Source organism: Haematobia irritans, chromosome 3, assembly GCF_050003625.1.
Source record: "Haematobia irritans isolate KBUSLIRL chromosome 3, ASM5000362v1, whole genome shotgun sequence".
Taxonomy (NCBI): Eukaryota; Metazoa; Arthropoda; class Insecta; order Diptera; family Muscidae; genus Haematobia; species Haematobia irritans.
In genome coordinates this window covers 102,387,914-102,406,500 of record NC_134399.1, presented here as the reverse complement: position 1 = coordinate 102,406,500, position 18,587 = coordinate 102,387,914, and positions in this window count along the sequence as shown.

The window sequence follows — 18,587 nt, the reverse complement described above, 5'->3', positions numbered from 1 at the left end:
CACATTGTAAGCCAACACACTAACCACTGAGCTATGTACCTGTTATGGTCATCAATAGATAAATATCCATATAAGTTATATTTATATAGCATAGCTTGCGGCGCCCACGAACCGAATAAACAAAGTTTATTTAACAGAAACAAACATTTAGTTTGGCACCGTGGATCAGTGGTTGCTACGTCTGACTCTCATGCCAAGGGTCGTGGGTTCGATCCCTGCTTCGACCAAAGTTTTTTTTTTTTTTTACATACATCCTACATATGTTCGGAAGATTCCGAAAAAAATGTTCAACATTACATTGTACTATATTAAATTTTGAACTGTAAAATGTGTTTTATTAAAGACCAAAATTCAGAAAAGAACAGTGTTTGATATAAACGAAATGGACTCTGTTGTTGTTTCAAAAATAACTTTTTTATTGAAAAAATAAAAACTTTGTAACAAACGAATTTTTTTGGTGATAAAAGTTTAAAATTTTCGAAGGAATTCAAAAAACTCTAACAAAAGAAAAACGTTTTCGGTACACGTTTTCCAAACGTTTTTTTTCTTTGCGTGTATATATTCTTGATCAGGCTGAAATTCTAAGTAGACCTAACAATATCCGTCTGACTGTTTGTCTGTTACAATCACGTCTTCCATAACGAAACTATTGTGCTGAAATTTTCCAGAAAATCGCTTTTCATCTACTTCCAGGTCAAGCTCGAATATCGCCTTTATCCATGTTTCAATATACCGATCCTCCTATTTAATTTCTTGAACATATAGACGCCGCTACTTTCCTGTTCCTGAAATATGATAACATCTGTAAGAAGTTGTGTTAAATTTGGTATATTTACATCAGTCAATGTTTTGAAATAGCCCCCATATAGAGTGATTTTCCGATTTACCGTCTTGAGAGCAATTTACGCCCTAATGGCTTGAAATTTGGAATCTCTAGATATTTTAAGTGTTTGAAAACCTGTGCTTTATTTGTCCCCAAAGAGACCAGTCTTCAAAATTGTTTTTTTGACTCCTACAGGCACTCGAGCCAAAAATACTATACGATGACTTGGAAAAAAAAACTTACCAAAATACCACCAAACAAAAAATCCTATTCTGAAAAGTTTTATTTCTAATGGAAACTTTCTTAATTTTGTTCTATAGAAAATTTTGTCAATAGTTTATTTCTAAAGCAAAAGTTGTATTTCTATAGAAAAATTTGTCAAACTTTTATTTCTATAGAAAATTTTGTTAAAATTTTATTTCTACAAAATATAGTGTAAAAATTTTATTTCTGTAGAAAATTTTGTCAAAACTTTATTGCGATAGAAAATTTTGTCAAAAGTTTATTTCTAAAGATAATTTTGTGAAAATTTTATTTCTACAGAATTTTTTTTTCAAAATTTTATTTCGATAGAAGACTTTGTCAAAATTTTATTTCTATAGAAAATTTTATTTCGATAGAAAATTTTGCTACAATTTTATTTCTATAGAAAATAATGTTCAAAATTATATCTTTTTTTTCAAAATTTTATTTCTATAGAATTTTTTTCAAATTTTTATTTCTATAGAAAGTTTTGTCAAAATTTTATTTCTACAGAAAATTTTGTCAAAATTTTATTATTATAGAAAATTTTATTTCTAAAAACAAATTTTAAATATTTTATTTCTATAGATTTTTTATACCCCCCACCATAGGATGGGAGTATATTAACTTTGTCATTCCGTTTGTAACACATCGAAAATTTGCTCTAAGACCCCATAAAGTATATATATTCTGGGTCGTTGTGAAATTCTGAATCGATTTAAGCATGTCCGTCCATCTGTTAAAATCACGCTAACTTCCGAACGAAACAAGATATCGACTTGAAACTGGGCCATATCGGACCACTTTTACGTATAGCCCCCATATAAACCGACCCCTAGATTTGACCTCCGGAGCTACGTGGAGGAGCAAAATTCATCCGATCCGGTTAAAATTTGGTACGTGGTGTTAGTATATGGTCTGTAATAACCATGCAAAAATTGGTCCATATCGGTGCATAATTATATATATCTCCCATATAAACCGATCCCCAGATTTGACCTCCAGAGCCTCTTGGAGGAGCAAATTTAATCGAATCCAGTTGAAATTTGATACGTGGTGTTAGTATATGGTCTCTAATAACCATGCACAAATTGGTCCATATAGGCCAATAATTATATATATATAAAGGGTGATTTGTTAAGAGCTTGATAACTTTTTTTTTTAAAAAAACGCATAAAATTTGCAAAATCTCATCGGTTCTTTATTTGAAACGTTAGATTGGTCCATGACATTTACTTTTTGAAGATAATTTCATTTAAATGTTGACCGCGGCTGCGTCTTAGGTGGTCCATTCGGAAAGTCCAATTTTGGGCAACTTTTTCGAGCATTTCGGCCGGAATAGCCCGAATTTCTTCGGAAATGTTGTCTTCCAAAGCTGGAATAGTTGCTGGCTTATTTCTGTAGACTTTAGACTTGACGTAGCCCCACAAAAAATAGTCTAAAGGCGTCAAATCGCATGATCTTGGTGGCCAACTTACCGGTCCATTTCTTGAGATGAATTGTTCTCCGAAGTTTTCCCTCAAAATGGCCATAGAATCGCGAGCTGTGTGGCATGTAGCGCCATCTTGTTGAAACCACATGTCAACCAAGTTCAGTTCTTCCATTTTTGGCAACAAAAAGTTTGTTAGCATCGAACGATAGCGATCGCCATTCACCGTAACGTTGCGTCCAACAGCATCTTTGAAAAAATACGGTCCAATGATTCCACCAGCGTACAAACCACACCAAACAGTGCATTTTTCGGGATGCATGGGCAGTTCTTGAACGGCTTCTGGTTGCTCTTCACTCCAAATGCGGCAATTTTGCTTATTTACGTAGCCATTCAACCAGAAATGAGCCTCATCGCTGAACAAAATTTGTCGATAAAAAAGCGGATTTTCTGCCACTGATTTTGGTAATAAAATTCAATGATTTGCAAGCGTTGCTCGTTAGTAAGTCTATTCATGATGAAATGTCAAAGCATACTGAGCATCTTTCTCTTTGACACCATGTCTGAAATCCCACGTGATCTGTCAAATACTAATGCATGAAAATCCTAACCTCAAAAGAATCACCCTTTATATATATATATATATATATATATATATATATATATATATATATATATATATATATATATATATATATATATATATATATATATATATATATATATATATATATATATATATATATATATATATATATATATATATATATATATATATATATATATATATATATATATATATATATATATATATATATATATATATATATATAACCGATTTCCCCCGATCCAGACTTCCTGGCTATCGACAAACGTTCCCCAAACACTTTAATTACATTTGTAACGGTTGATTTGGCTTTTAACGATTTTGCCAGTTTTGCGTGCGAGTAGCTCGGATTTTCGCGATGCGCGAGCAAAATTTTGATACGCTGCTCTTCTTGCTTGGACGGCATTTTGACAACTGAAGAGTGGATTCCAAAATCAAAATAGAAGCAACATTCTACACACACACCTTCGAAATGAGGGGTGTTCAGGTTTTTTAAATGCAAAATTGAAAGAAATACGTCAAGTTTATATTGACCAAAGTTTGACCGTATCACCCTTTATATATAGCCCCCATATAAATCGATACCCAGATTTTAACTCCGGAACCTCTTGGAGGAGCAAAATTAATCCGATTCGGTTGAAATTTGGTACATTGCGCTAGTATAGGGCCGCTAACAGCCATGCAAAAATTGGGGTATATGTTACAGAAGCGATTTTTTTTTGAGGGTGTATATATAAATCTAAACCGATTGTTTTTGTGCCAAACTAAAACTCTGTGCCAAATTTGAGGATGATCGGACTTAAACTGCGGGCTATACTTTCCACACAAAATTACATATACCGACAGACAGACGGACATCGCTAAATCGACTCGGAATTTATTTCTCAGACGATCGGTATAATAAACGATGGGTCTCAGACTTTTCCTTCTTGGCTTTACATACAAACTTATAATATCCTGTACCACAGTAATGATGAAGGGTATATAAAGCCCTATAGACTTCAAGATGGTTGGATGGGCAGCCGTTTCGGAAATACAAAAAACTATCAACCAATTATCAGAATAAATTCGGGTAATTCACAAAACCCAATGTAAATTATACTCGAACCTCTCGAAACAAGGTTTTCGATAGTCGGATTTGCCTAAAATAAATTTTGTACTAATATTCACTTTTCCTTTGCCAAAGTCAAGTCATCGAATTGAGAGCAGTTGGCTGGGTTCATTTTGAGCGTGCTTCCTCTTTTTTAATTTGTTTTGTCTTTTTATTATTGGTTTGTTTTTCAATCATATTTGTTATTTTTATTTCAATTTAATATAGAAAATAGTGTCAAAATTTTTTTTCTATAGGAAATTTTGTCAATATTTTCTTACTATAGAAAATTTTGTCAAAATTTTATTTCTATAGAATATTTTATCAACATTTTATTTCTATAGAAAAATTTATAAAACTTTCATTTCTATAGAAAATTTTGTCAAAATTTTATTTCTATAAAAATTTTTTTCAAAATTTTATTTTTATAGAAAATTTTGTCAAAATTTTATTTCTATAGAAAATTTTGTCAAAATTTTATTTCTATAGAAAATTTTGTCGAAATTTTATTTTGAAAAATTTATAAAACTTTTATTTCTATAGAAAATTTTGTCAAAATTTTATTTCTATAGAACATTTTGTCAAAATTTTTTTTCGATTGAAAATTTTGTTAAAATTTAATTCCATAGAAATAATAATAAAATCGTATTTTGTCAAAAAATTATTTCTATAAAAATTTTGTCAATTTTTTTTCTATAGAAAATTCTGTCAAAAATTGTATTTCTATAGAAAAATTTTGTCAAAAATTTTATTTCTATAGAAAAATTTTGTCAAAAAGTTTATTTCTATATTTTCTAAAGTACATAGACTTACAGTTCGAAAATTGTATTTCTGTAGAAAATAGAGTCAACATTTTATTTTTAGAAAAATGCTATAATTTTAAAATCCAATGTTACAAATTTCAAATGTACAGCGTACCATTTGAACTGATTGCCTTGAGGAAGGAGTGTGATCCAATAAATTCACTTGGAAATTTAATATTAAATGACAATAAAAAATGTTCCTATGAACACAGAAAGAAGAGTTTATAGGAACGAATTTTAGACAAGCAAAGTTTTCTTTGATGCTAAAAAATTTTCTTTAAAGGTAAATAAAAAGATTTAAAGACAATCGTTATCATAAATTTGGGTTTGTTTGGTCCATGCTAACCATGGCATCACGGGAGCCACCGTGGTGCAATGGTTAGCATACCCGCATTGCATACACAAGGTCGTGGGTTCTTCGACCGACCCACCTCAGTAATGCTGGTGACATTTCTGAGGGTTTCAAAGCTTCTCTAAGTGGTTTCACTGCAATGTGGAATGCCGTTCGGACTCGGCTATAAAAAGGAGGTCCCTTGTCATTGAGCTTAACACGGAATCGGGCAGCACTCAGTGATAAGAGAGAAGTTCACCAATGTGGTATTACAATGGACTGAATAGTCTAAGTGAGCCTGATACATCGGGCTGCCACCTAACCTAACCTAACCTAACCTTGGTCCAAAAAAAAAAATACTTTTTAAGAAAGGGGAATTTGGTTTGTCTAAAATTTCTTTCGTAAGAAAAGTACTTTTTCTTTGGGCGTATTGACACTTTACTATAGATCCAATGTTAACCGAATTGTCATATTATATATGGGTATTTGAGATTCGGAACTTTTGGCCGTTATATACTTGTTCAAGCTTGAAAAATCTTTCACTCGGCAACAATGTAAATTGAACGAAAAGGTGCCTTATTTTGCAGGCCTCTGCACACCTGATTTTTCAGATGCATTAAAAAAGTTGAAGCAACCTATTAAATAAATTGGCACTTTTATAAAATGATTGCACTTTTTGGAGGTTGGTACTATGATTAGTACTTCAGCACCATTCAATGAAATATAATTATAATCTGGTTATGGAATGTCTCCTATGTTCCCATCTCAATATCTGTCAACCGAAAATTCAAGTATTATATTGAATATGGATAAAACACCAATAAGTAACAAGTACTTTGAAGAAACCCATAATCCATCAACCATAAATGAAGTAAAAGGACGAACTTTTCAGAAATGTGCAAAATGCGACCGTTTGACTGTGAAGTGAGAACGAAAACGAACATTTGTAAAATATGTTTCTAAAGTATTCTGTATAAATTCGAACGATATTGGTATTCCACAAGAATGAAATCAAAACTGAAAGTAATAAAAACAACGACCCAACATAAATAAATCAAAAGAAAAACAAAATATTTCAAGCAAATTAAAACAAATTGTTATTCATTTATTGAATTTTACATTACCATACAAAATGAGCGATATCCTCATAAAAGTTTTGCAAAGAAGACAAGAAGTCATTTTTAAGGTCCCACATGTTGAATAATAATGTTTAAATTCTTACAGAGTATTTCATTTAAAATTATTCAAGGAAAGACAATATATTTAAAATTGATTTTAATTCTAACGAATTTCAGAATTATTAAAGTCAAGTTGGTCTTAGTCAAACAAAATTTTTGTATCAGAGAAATGCGTTTTCTATGCTAGGCAAATTTTGCATTCGTTTTTAAAGAAAATGAACTCTTAGTGCTGCCCGATTCCCTGTTAAGCTCAATGACAAGGGACCTCCTTTTTATAGCCGAGTCCGAACGGCGTTCCACATTGCAATAAAACCACCTAGAGAAGCTTTGAAACCCTCAGAAATGTAACCAGCATTACTGAGGTGGGATAATCCACCGCTCAAAAACTTTTTGGTGTTCGGTCGAAGCAGGAATCGAACCCACGACCTTGTGTATGCAAGGCGGGCATGCTAACCATTGCACCACGGTGGCTCCTTCTATTGATGTAGGTCGGATTGTATTGCAAATGGGCCATCAGTTCACTTTTACGTATAGCCCCCATATAAACGGACCCCCAGATTTGGCTTGCGGAGCCTCTAAGAGAAGCATATTTCATCCGATCAGGCTGAAATTTGGTACATGGTGTTAGGTTTGGTTAGGTTAGGTTATGTGGCAGCCCGATATATCAGGCTCACTGAGACTATTCAGTCCATTGTGATAATACAGTGGTGATCTTCTCTCTTATCACTGAGTGCTGCCCGATTCCATGTTAAGCTCAATGGCAAGGGACCTCTTTTTTATAGCCGAGTCCGAACGGCGTTCCAAATTGCAGTGAAACCACTTAGAGAAGCTTTGAGACCCTCAGAAATGTCACCAGCATTACTGAGGTGGGATAATCCACCGCTGAAAAACTTTTTGGTGCTCGGTCGAAGTAGGAATCGAACCCACGACCTTGTGTATGCAAGGCGGGCATGCTAACCAAGGTGGCTCCCTACATGGTGTTAGTATAGGGTTTGAACAAACATGCTAAATTTGTCCATATCGGCTCATAATTATATATAGCATCCATATAAACCGATCCCCAGATTTAGTTGCGGAGCCTCAAAGAGTACTTGATGTATGTTACGTATATAGTCTCTAATAACCATTGGTCCATATCAGTCCATAATTGTATATAGCACCCATATAAACCCATCCCCAGATTTAACCTCCGAACCCTCTTGGAGGAGCCAAATTCATCCGATCCGGTTGAAACTTAGTCGGTGGTGTCTATGGTCTCTAACAACCATGCAAAAATTGGTCCATATTGGTTCATATTTGTATATAGCCCCCATATAAATCGATCCCCATATTAGGATTCCAGAGCCTCAAAGGGAAGCAAATTTCATCCGATCCGGCTTAAATTTGGTACATGGTGTTGGTATACGGTCTCTAACAACCATACAAAAATTGGTCCACATCGGTCCATAATAATATTAGCCCCCATATAAACTCATCCCCAGATTTGATCTCCGGAGCCTCTTGGAGGAGCAAAATTAATCCGATCCGGTTGAAACTTAGTAGGTGGTGTTAGTCTATAGTCTCTAACAACCATGCACAAATTGGTCCATATCGGTCCATAATTATATATAGCCCCCTTATAAACCCATCCCCAGATTTGGCTTGCGGAGCCTAAAAGAGAAGCAAATTTCATCCGATACATTCATTTGGTACATTGCGCTAATATAATAGGTTGGCTGATAAGTCCCCGGTCTAACAAAGAAAAACGCATTTTTTTGTCAAAATTCGTTTTTATACCCACCACCATAGAATGGTGACGGGGTATAATAAGTTTGTCATTCCGTTTGTAACACATCGAAATATCGATTTCCGACTAAATAAACTATATATATTCTTGATCAGGGAGAAATTCTAAGACGATATAACGATGTCCGCCTGTCTGTCTGTCTGTTGTAATCACGCTACAGTCTTCAATAATGAAGCTATCGTGCTAAAATTTTGTACAAACTCGTCTTTTGTCTGCAGGCAGGTCAAGTTCGAAGATGGGCTATATCGGTCCAGGTTTTGAAATAATCCCCATATAAACCGACCTCCCGATTTGGGTCTTGGGCTTATAGAAATCGTAGTTTTTGTCCAATTTGCCTGAAATTTGAAATCTAGAGGTATTTTATGACCATAAAGAGGTGTGCCAAAAATGGTGAGTATCGGCCCATGTTTTGGTATAGCCCCCATATAGACCGATCTCCCGATTTTACTTCTTGGGCTTATAAAAATCGCAGTTTTTATTCAATTTACCTGAAATTGGAAATCTAGAGGTATTGTAGGACCACAAATACGTGTGCCAAAAATTGTGAGTATCGGTCCTTATTTTGGTAGAGCCCCCATATAGACCGATCTCCAGATTTTACTTCTTGAGCTTATGGAAACCGCAGTTTTTATTCAATTTACCTGAAATTGGAAATCTAAAGGTATTGTAGGACGACAAATACGTGTACCAACAATTGTGAGTATCGGTCCATGTTTTGGTATGGTCCCCATATAAAACGACCTCCCGATTTAGGGTCTTGGGCTTATAGAAACCGTAGTTTTTATCCAATTTGTCTGAAATTGGAAATCTAGAGGTATTTTAGGACCATAAAGAGGTGTGCCGAAAATGGTGAGTATCGGTCCATATTTTGGTATAGCTCCCATATAGACCGATTTCCCGATTTTATTGCTTGGGCTTCTAGAATCCGAAGTTTTTATCCTATTTGCCTGAAATTGGACATCTAGAGGTATTTTCGGGTCATAAAGAGGTGTGCCGAAAACGATGAGTATCGGTCCTTGGGTTTCTAGAAACCGTAGTTTTTATCAAAAATGGTTCTTATAAATCCAGAATCTGATATAGTCCTCATAGGTGAAATCTTTAAATTTATCTTCGGGAAGTGTCCTCAAGCCCTCCTGAAATTTCAAAGGAAACCCTAATATTTGGTTCATGGTGGTGGGTATTTAAGATTCGGCCCGACCGAACTTAGTGCTGTATATACTTGTTATTATTCAACATAGTTCCCTTCAAGAGCGATACAACGATTATAACGACCTTACAATTTTTTAATACCATTTTGGTAGTACTCCTTCGGTTTTGCCTCAAAATAAGCCTCATTTTCGGCGATCACCTCTTCATTGCAGCCAATTTTTTTCCCTGCGAGCATCCTTTTGAGGTCTGAGAAAAAGAAAAATCGCTGGGGGCCAGATCTGGAGAATACGGTGGGTGGGGAAGCAATTCGATGCTCATTTCATGAATTTATGCCATCGTTCTCAATGACTTATGGCACTGTGCGTTGTCTTGGTGGAACAACACTTTTTTCTTTTTCATATGGGGCCGTTTTGCCGCGATTTCGACCTTCAAACGCTCCAATAACGCCATATAATAAAGGGTGATACGGTCAAAATTTGGTCAAGGGAAAACGCGTGTAAATCGGTGAAATCGTTTATTTAAAAAATCAAATTAAATTTCTTTCTCAAGTTCAATTAGTATAAAATTCAGGGAAAATATTCAGTTAGGCTTTCGCTTTTCCAAATCCGAATTTCCGGGCCTCACGCTTGACACCTGCCATCAGATTTTGTACAGCCACCTTGTCCACCTTCTTCGCCGCAGAAAGCCAGCTTGTCTTGAACTGCTGCTCGTCCTTAGCAGTTTTTTTGGTCTTCTTTAGGTTCCACTAGACAATAGCCCAGTATTTCTCAATTGGGCGGAGCTCTGGCGTGTTGGGAGGGTTCTTGTCCTTGGGAACCACCTGCACGTTGTTGGCGGCGTGCCACTCCATGGTCTTTTTACCGTAATGGCAAGATGCCAAATCTGGCCAAAACAGTACGGAACAACCGTGTTTCTTCAGGAAAGGCAGCAGACGTTTATTCAAACACTCTTTCACGTAAATTTCTTGGTTGACAGTCCCGGAAGCTATGAAAATGCTGCTTTTCAAGCCACAGGTACAGATGGCTTGACAAACCAGATATTTCTTTGCGAACTTTGACAGTTTTATGTGCTTGAAAATATCTGCTACCTTTCCCCTTCCTTTTGCCGTATAAAACTCCTGTCCCGGAAGCTGCTTGTAGTCGGCTTTGACGTAGGTTTCGTCGTCCATTACCACGCAGTCAAACTTCGTCAGCATCGTCGTGTACAGCCTCCGGGATCGCGCTTTGGCCGTCGTATTTTGTTTATCATCGCGATTTGGAGTCACTACCTTCTTGTAAGTCGATAGTCCGGCTCGTTTTTTGGATCGATGTACGGTTGTAGACGATACGCCCAGCTTATTTGCGGCATCTCGGAGAGAGAGGTTAGGGTTTCGCTTGAAACTACCGGCAACTCTCTTTGTTGTCCCAGCGGCTTCCGGTTTTCGATTTCCCCCCGATCCAGACTTCCTGGCTGTCGACAAACGTTCCCCAAACACTTTAATTACATTTGTAACGGTTGATTTGGCAACTTTTAGCGATTTTGCCAGATTTGCGTGCGAGTAGCTCGGATTTTCGCGATGTGCGAGCAAAATTTTGATACACTGCTCTTCTTGCTTTGACGGCATTTTGACAACTGAAGAGTGAATTCCAAAATCAAAATAGGAGCAACATTCTACACACACACACCTTCAAAATGAGGGGTGTTCAGGTTTTTTAAATGCAAAATTGAAAGAAATACATCAAGTTTATATTGACCAAATTTTGACCGTATCACCCTTTACTCACTGTTGATGGTTTTTCCCTTCTCAAGATAATCGATAAAAATTATTCCATGCGCATCCTAAAAAACAGAGGCCATTACTTTGCCAGCGGACTTTTGAGTCTTTCCACGCTTCGGAGACGGTTCACCGGTCGCGGTCCACTCAGCCGACTGTCGATTGGTCTCAGGAGTGTAGTGATGGAGCCATGTTTCATCCATTGTCACATATCGAAGGAAAAACTCGGGTGTATTACGAGTTAACAGCTGCAAACACCACTCACACTACTGTCGAATGGACTCAGGAGTGTAGTGATGGAGCCATGTTTCACCCATTGTCACATATCGACGGAAAAACTCGGGTGTATTACGAGTTATCAGCTGCAATCACCGCTCAGAATAATCAACACGTTGTTGTCTTTGGTCAAATGTGAGCTCGCGCGGCACCCATTTTGCACAGAGCTTCCGCATATCCAAATATTGATGAATGATGTGAACAACACGTTCCTCTGCTATCTGGATCAACTTCATTTTACGGTCATTCAAAATCATTTTGTGGATGATTTGATGTTTTCGTCGGTAACCACCTCTTTCGGGCGTCCACTGCGTTCACCGTCCTTCGTGCTCATTTCACCACGCTTGAATTTTGCATACCAATCAATTATTGTTGATTTCCCTGGGGCAGAGTCCGCAAACTCATTATCAAGCCAATTTTTTCAAAAGTTTATTTCCATAAAAAATTATTTCTTTAGAAAATTTTGTCAGAATTTTATTTCTGTAGAAAATTTTGTCAAAATGTTATTTCTATAGAAAATTTATGAAGCACCTCTTAGTTGGAGAGTAATATTTTGCAAAATCTTCCAAAACATCAAAAATTCTACCAAACAGTAAAAAATCTGCCATTTTTGGTAGACTCGTGTGCATAATTGTATATAGCCCCCATATAAAGCGACCTTCCTATTTCAATTCTGACTCTATAATTACCGCACAAATATCGGTTCTTAATTATTTCTTCCCTATATATACCGTTCGAGAACTGAATATATACGTATTTAATCGACATTTCTTTTGCCTAACATATATGCCGCATGGACTAAATTACAATTTAGAAGATGATGTTAAGAAGTTTAAAGATCCCTTGCCATCGGCCGCAACCCAAGTAATTCAATTGTGGATGACCGTCTTTAGTAGAAGTTTCTACGCAATCCATGGTGGAGGATACATAAGATTCGGCCTGGCCGAACTTACGTACTTGTTTCAGTGTAATAATTGCACATTAACCAACGATTGTCTCATACTATCTACATAACAATAATGAAATTTTCCTTAAAATTGAATGCATGAAATTACGAGCGAGTAATTTCATTGGTTATATTTTTGAGTGCATATGGATTTCTACAGCCGTTAAAAATTCTTCCATTTTATAGCAGTAATAATATCAATAAATGCGCACAATAATGTGTATGTTTTTATAGAGCTATGATAATTCAATTATCATCCCCTAGCATGACATAACTTCTTTTGTGTTTATCTGTATTTGAGCCAGCGTAGTCATTCTCCAGTATTTTTTTTTTCACGACTCTTTGGCATTTGTATTTGCAAGGCTCATTTGTACTTCGTTACATCTGGAATCCACATCTGTTCTAGACGTAGTCTCTCTCCAGACCCAGAGGTCATGGTATCATCAGTACATCGATTACTTCTGCGAAAACTTCTAACCCATTCCCCTCACACTTTGCAAATCAAATAATGCTAATGCCCTTAGTGAAATACAAAATCATAGACAGACGAACATTTCCATAGAAATTTACATATAGTTTCGCAAACTAAAAATCAAGCCACAATTTCTTTTTGTGGCCATTGCGAATGAAGTAACCCTAGCTGATGGGTAAACGAAAATCCAATGGAAACCAATTAAAAGAAGAGACTAGTAAACAAATTTCATGTGGTCAATTAAAAGGCTGTATATTGCACCACATGAATTAATGCTGGAAATTTTTTTGCTAGCCTAAACGAACAACATTTTAAATAAAAAGGAAATTTCTAAACATACACAGGAAAAATTTCACTTAAAATTTTAATTGAGTATTAAAAATATTCAATTAAAATTTTAATTGATTCAACAAATTTCTTAATTGAAAGAAAAATCAATAACAAAAATTACTAGTATCAATTACTTTTTTAATTTGGAACATTTCATTTTTTAATTGATCTTCAACTCATTTTTTTAATCATTTTTGTGATTGAAGACATTTCAATTAAACAATTAATTGGATTAATTAATTTTGTGATTGAATCGGAAAAAAATATATTTTGTGTGATACATTGAATATGAATTTCTACATGCGTTGAAGGGAATGGACTTTATTAACATATTAGATTTTCCAAATAAAATAAAGAATTTTCTATTTCTATATTTGTCTCATTTTTTCAATTTGTTGTGTAAAAGCAAAAAATGTCGGAAATAACATCAAATTGTGGATTAGTATAAATTTATTCGAATTGGCTAGCATTGGCATGAATTATTACCATCAACCGCCTGACGCACATTGCATTCCCTGCAAAAGCGACATCTTGAGATGGTTGACACTTTGATAGTTTTTAGTACCAGCCTTACTCTCCAAAACCTCTAGGTGGAAAAGACAAAAGGAATAATATCAAGGTTGACACTCGTGCCGAAAATAGTCAAAATTCTATTTCTATAGACAATTTTGTCAAAATTTTATTTCTATAGACAATTTTGTCAAAATTTTATTTCTATAGAAAATTATGTCAACATTTTATTTCTATTGAAAATTTTGTAAACATTTTATTTCTATAGAAAATTTTGTTAAATTTTTTTTGCTAAAACTTTATTTCTATAGAAAATTTTATCAAAATTTTATTTCTGTAGAAAATTTTGTCAAAATTTTATGTCTATGGCAAATTTTGTCAACATTTTATTTCTATAGCAAATTTTGTCGAAATTTTATTTCTATGGGGAATTTTGTCAAAATTTTATGTCTATAGAATTTTTTTTTCAAAATTTTATTTCTACTTAAAATCTTATTAAAATTTTATTTTAATAGAAAATTTTGTAAAAATTTTTTTATTTCTATTGAAATTTTTGTCAAAATTTTATTTCTATAGAAAATTTTGTCAAAATTCTTTTTTTTATTGAAAATTTTGTTAAAACTTTATTTCTATAGAAAATTTTGTTAAAATTTTATTTCTGTAGAAAATTTTGTCAAAATTTTATTTCTATACAAAATTTTGGTAAAGGTTTACTTCTATAGGAAATTTTGTCGAAATTTTATTTCTATAGAAAATTTTGTCGAAATGTTATTTCTATAGAAATTTTTGTCGAAATGTTATTTCTATAGAAATTTTTGTCGAAATTTTATTTCTGTAGAAAATTTTGTCAAAATTTTATTTCTATAGAAAATTTTGTCAAAATTTTACTCCTATTTTGTCAAAATTTTATTTCTATAGAAAATTTTGTCAACATTTTATTTCTATAGAAAATTTTGTTAAAATTTTATTTCTATAGAAAATTTTGTCAAAATTTCTATAGACAATTTTGTCAACATTTTATTTCTATAGAAAATTTTGTTAATTTTTTTCCAAAACTTTATTTCTATCTATAGAAGATTTTAACAAAATTTTATTTTTATAGAAAATTTTGTCAAAATTTTATTTCTATGGAAAATTTTGTCAAACTTTTATTTCTATAGGGAATTTTGTCAAAATTTTATTTCTATAGAAATTTTTGTCAAAATTTTATTTCTACAGAAAATTTTATCAAAATTTTATTTCTATTCAAAATTTTGTCAAAATTTTACTTCTTTAGAAAATTTTGTCGAAATTTCATTTCTGTAGAAAATTTTGTTGAAATTTTATTTCTATAGAAATTTTTGTCGAAATGTTATTTCTATAGAAAATTTTGTCGAAATTTTATTTCTGTAGAAAATTTTGTCAAAATTTTACTTCTATAGAAAATTTTGTCAAAATTTTATTTCTATAGAAAATTTTGTCAAAATTTTATTTCTATAGAAAATTTTGTCAAAATTTTATTTCATAGAAAATTTTGTCAACATTTTATTTCTATAGAAAATTTTGTCAAAATTTTATTTCTATAGAAAATTTTTTCAAAATTTTATTTCTATAGAAAATTTTGTCAAAATTTTATTTCAATAGGAAATTTTATGAAAATTTTATTTCTATGGAAATTTTTGTCAACATTTTATTTTTATAGAAAATTTTGTTAATTTTTTTTCTAAAACTTTATTTCTATAGAAAATTTTGTCAAAATTTTATTTCTATAGAAAATTTTGTCAAAATTTTATTTCTATAGAAAATTTTGTCAACATTTTATTTTTATAGAATATTTTGTCAACATTTTCTTTCTATAGAAAATTTTGTCAAAATTTTATTTCTATAGAAAATTTTGTTAAATTTTTTTGCTAAAACTATATTTTTATAGAAAATTTTATTTTTATAGAAAATTTTGTCAAAATTTTATTTCTATTGAAAATTTTGTCAACATTTTATTTCTTTAGTAAATTTTATCGCAATTTTATTTCTATAGGGAATTTTGCCAAATTTTATTTCTATAGAAATTTTTGTCAAATTTTATTTTTACAGAAAATTTTATCAAAATTTTATTTTGAAAGAAAATTTTGTCAAAATTTTATTTCTATAGGAAATTTTGTCAAAATTTTATTTCTATAGAAAATTTTGTCGAAATTTTATTTCTGTAGAAAATTTTGTGGAAATTTTATTTCTATTGAACATTTTGTCGAAACTCTCTCTTTGATTTATAGAAAAAAATTATTCGAGCACAGGTAAATTTGATTTTTTTTCAACTGGCACGAAGAAAGAGTTGCAAAAATAAAACTGATCTTTGATTGCTTCATTCTCTGACAGCCACAATCTATTCAGCTTGATTTAGTTATTCGTATGTTGTTAGGTGGAGAAAAGCTTACAAACCCATTACCAGCATGTTCCACATTTGCCGCACTTACTCTAATCATAAAATCGTAATTTGTCAAATTTTTATTTCTGTAGCAGATTTTGTCCAAATTTTATTTCTATAAAAATTTTGCCAAAATTTTATTTCTATAGAAAATTTTGTCAAAATTGTATTTCTATAAAAAAGTTTGTTAAAATTTTATTTTCATAGAAAATTTTGTCATAATTTTATTTCTATAGAAATTTTTGTCACCATTTTTTTTCTATAAACAATTTTGTCAAAATTTTATTTCTATAGAAATTTGTGTCAAAATTTTATTTCTATAGAAACTTTTGTAAAATCTTATTTCTACAGAAAAATTTTTCAACATTTTATTTCTTTAGAAAATTTTGTCAAAATTTTATTTCTAAAGAAATTTTTGTCAAAATTTTATTTCTATAGAAATTTTTGTCAAGATTTTATTTCTATAAAACATTTTATCGAAATATTATTTATTTCTATAGAAAATTTTGTCAATATTTTACTTCTATAGGAAATTTTGTCAACATTTTATTTCTATAGAAAATTATGTCAAAATTTATTTTATAGAAAATTTTATTTCTATAGAAACAATTGTGAAAATTATATTTCTATAGTAAATTTTGTCCAAATTAAATAAAATTGTATTTCTATTGAAAATTTTGTCAAAATTTTATTTCTATAGAAAATGTTGTTTGATAGAAATAAATGTTGCTGTTGTTTTTTTGCAAAATTTTTTTATATAGAACATTTTTTCAAAATTTTTATAGAAAGTTATGTCAAAATAATATTTTTATAGAAAATTTTTTCAAAATTTTATTTTTATAAAAATTTTGTCAAAATTTTATTTCCATAGAAAAATTTTCAAAATTGTATATCTATAGAAAAGTTAAGTACCTCTTAGTTAGAGAGGATTGTGATGCAAAGTTCAAATGCGACTTTTGCTTAGCATAGAAGACGCATTTCTCTGGTACAAAGTTTTTTGTTTCCTTTTTCTTTGTTTTAAAATATTTTTGCATTGCTTTCCCTTCTTTTTTTTTCTTCTAAATTTTCTTGAATTTATCGACAAACAGTTATCAATTTTGATGAAATCGTCATTTGTAATTAAATTTTAATTCAAAATTGTTTAAAATTAACATTCTGTTGTGGAAGCTACATTAGTGCACAGGGTAGTATGGCCGCCTTACATAGTCATGGGTTTAGTCCCAGATTCGACCAAACACCAAAAAGTTTTCCATCATTAACATTTCAGAGTGTTCCAAGCTTCTCTACGTGGTTTCACCATCATTTTATTTCTACCGAAAATTTTGTCAAAATTTAATTTATATAGAAAATTTTCCAAAATTTTATTTGTATAGAAAACAGTGTCAAAATTGTATATCTATTATTTGATTATTTTATAATTATGTCATTTGATTTCTACAGAAAATTTTGCCATTTTATTTCTATAGAAAATTTTGTCAAAATTTTATTTCTATAAGAAATTTTGTCAATATTTTATCTCTACAGAAAATTTTGTCAACATTTTATCTCTGTAGAAAATTTTGTTAAAAAATAAAAAAAAACACGAAACCAACAATTTCAAGTTTAATTTGTAGAACAATAGCCGAGATTATGAGATAAAAAATGATAAAAATTTAAATAAAAAGGTCAACAATATGAACAAAAAACACGAAATTTTATTTCTATAGAAAATTTATTTCTATAGTAAATTTTGTCAAAATGTTATTTCTTGTTATTTTTTTTTTATTTCAGCTTAAAACCATGCATTGACTAAACTACAAGTGTAGCTTAACCAACAGAGGAAAAGAGTGTTTGTCAAATTTATTTGGACAAAGCCCTATAGGCTGCAAGATGGTTGGATGGACGCACGTTTCGGAATTACCACAAAAAAACTAAAACAAATAAAATTGACAAACATTATTTTCCTCTGTTGGTTAAGCTACACTTGTAGTTTAGTCAATGCATGGTTTTAAGCTGAAATAAAAAAAACAACAACAATGCTTAAAGAACAAAACCAACAATAACAAACCAACAATAACAAAAAAATTTTGTCAAAATTTTATTTTAATAGAAAATTTTGTCAAAATTTTATTTTATGTAAGTTTGTTGTTTTTGTTTTTTGACCTTTTTATTTATTACCATTTTCTGTGGTAACAGAAACATGAGAGGACAACACCAGTGACATAGGTTTTAATTTGATTTATTTATTTTATTCCCGTCGATGATTTCCGAAGGAGATCGAAATATCGAATTAAAAAAATAATAAAACAGAAAAAGAACTCTGACCTCGAGCTTGTATTTACAAAAAGAAAACAGAAGGTAAAATTTTATTTTAATAGAACATTTTGTCAAAATTTTATTTCTATAAAAAAAATTTGTCAAAATAAACTTAGTCAAAAAAAGATTTTATTTGATTTTATTCTGCTTTTACAGATTTATTTT